Source organism: Neofelis nebulosa, chromosome X, assembly GCF_028018385.1.
Source record: "Neofelis nebulosa isolate mNeoNeb1 chromosome X, mNeoNeb1.pri, whole genome shotgun sequence".
NCBI lineage: Eukaryota > Metazoa > Chordata > Mammalia > Carnivora > Felidae > Neofelis > Neofelis nebulosa.
The window spans coordinates 69,026,340-69,028,667 of NC_080800.1; positions in this window are offsets into that span (position 1 = coordinate 69,026,340).

Consider the following 2,328-nt stretch of genomic DNA (forward strand, 5'->3'; position numbering starts at 1 on the left):
ACTTAACAGAAGACCATGGGGGAGGGGACAAAAGAAAATGGTTAGAGAAGGAGGGAGCAAAACATAAGAGACTCTTAAAAACTGAGAACAAACTGAGGGTTTATGGGGGGTTGGAGGGAGGAGTGGGTGGGTAATGGGTATTGAGGGCACCTGTTGGGATGAGCACTGGGTGTTGTATGGAAACCAATTGGACAATAAATTTCATAATAAAAAAAAAGAGAGAGAACGGTTGCAAATATACAAAGTGAAATGAAAGGGGAGAAATCATAACCAAACACCACAAAAATACAAACAATTGTAATAGAATATTATGAAAAACTATATACAGATAAATAGGACAAGTTGGAAGAATTGGATAAATTTCTAGAAACATAATCAGAACTAAAGGAGGAAGGACCAGAAATTTGAAACAGCCCAATTACCAGCAATGAAATTGAATCAGTAAACAAAAACACCCAAAAAACAGAGGAGCAGGCCCATACTTGTTTACAGACAAATTCTTTTTTTTTCAATATTTAAATATTTATTTTATTTTATTTTATTTTATTTTATTTTTTTTTAATTTTTTTTTCAACGTTTTTTATTTATTTTTGGGACAGAGACAGACAGAGCATGAACGGGGGAGGGGCAGAGAGAGAGGGAGACACAGAATCGGAAACAGGCTCCAGGCTCCGAGCCATCAGCCCAGAGCCTGACGCGGGGCTCGAACTCACGGACCGCGAGATCGTGACCTGGCTGAAGTCGGACGCTTAACCGACTGCGCCACCCAGGCGCCCCTATTTATTTTATTTTTAAGAGAGAGAGAGAGAGAGAGAGAGAGAGCAAGAGAGAGAGATTGAGCAAGAAAGGGACAGAGAGGGAAACATAGAATATGAACCAGGCTCCAGGCTCTGAGGTGTCAGCACAAAGCCTGAAGTGAGGCTCAAACCCACAAACCATAAGATCATGACTTGAGCTAAAGTCAGACACTTAACCGACTGAGCCACCCAAACACCCCATCTCAGGCAAATTTTACCAAACATTTAAAGAAGAGTGAATACCCATTCTTCTCAAACTATTCAAAAAAAAATACAAGAGTAAAGATAATGTTTACATTTGTTCTATGAGGCCAGTATCAACCTGATACCAAAACCAGATAAAGACAATCACAAAAAAAAGAGAACTACATGAACATAAATGCAAAAGTCCTCAACAAAATATTAGCAAATCAAATCCAACAATATGTTTAAAAAATAATTCACCAGGATTAAGTACGATTTATTCTTGGGTTGTAAGGGTGGATCAGTATTTGAAAACAATAAACATGATACATCACATCCACAAGTAATCAGATAAAAACCATATTATCATTTTAGTAGATGCAGAAAAAGCATCTTACAAAGAATAACATCCATTTGAGATTTAAAACAAATACCCTCTGCAAAGTAGGTCTAGAGGGTCATATCTCAATATAATAAAGTCTTTATATGAAAAAATCCACATACAACCTCATATGCATGGAGAAATCTGAGAGATTTTCCTCTAGGATCAGGAAGAAGATATAAATTCCCACTCACCACTTATTCAATGTAGTATTGGAACACCTAGCCACCACAATTAGCATAAAGAAATAAAAGGCATCCAAAGTGGCTAGGAAGATGTCAAACTATCACTATATGCAGATGACATGATACTATATATAGAAAACCCTAAAGATTCCACGAAAAATTTATGTGATAAATGAACAGTATACTCATAGTATACAGTAAGCAGCAAACTCATAGCATACAAAATGAATGTTCAGAAATCTCTTGCATTTCTATATGCTAAAAATGAGGCAGCAGAAAGTGAAATTAAGAAAACAATCCCATTTACAATTGCACCAAAAACAATAAAATATCTAGTAATAAACTTAACCAAAAAGGTGAAAGGCCTGTACTCTGAAAACAATAAAACATTGATAAAAGATATTCAAGATGACTCAAAGAAATGGAAAGGCATTCCATGCTCATTAGTTGGAAGAAAAAAATATTGCTAAATGTCTATACTACCCAACGCAATCTAAACATTTAATGCAAAGACTATCAAGGAACCAACAACATTTTTCACAGATCTAGAAAAAAACATTCTACAATTTGTATGGAATAAAAAAAGACCTTGAGGGGGCACCTGGTTGGCTCAGTCGGTTAAGCATCCAACTTTGGCACAGGTCATAATCTCACCATTTGTGAGTTTGAGCCACATCAGGCTCTGTGCTGGCAACTCAGAGCCTGGAGCCTACTTCAGATTCTGTGTCTCCCTCTCTCTCTGCCTTTCCCCCACTCACACTCTGTCTCTAAACAAACAAAC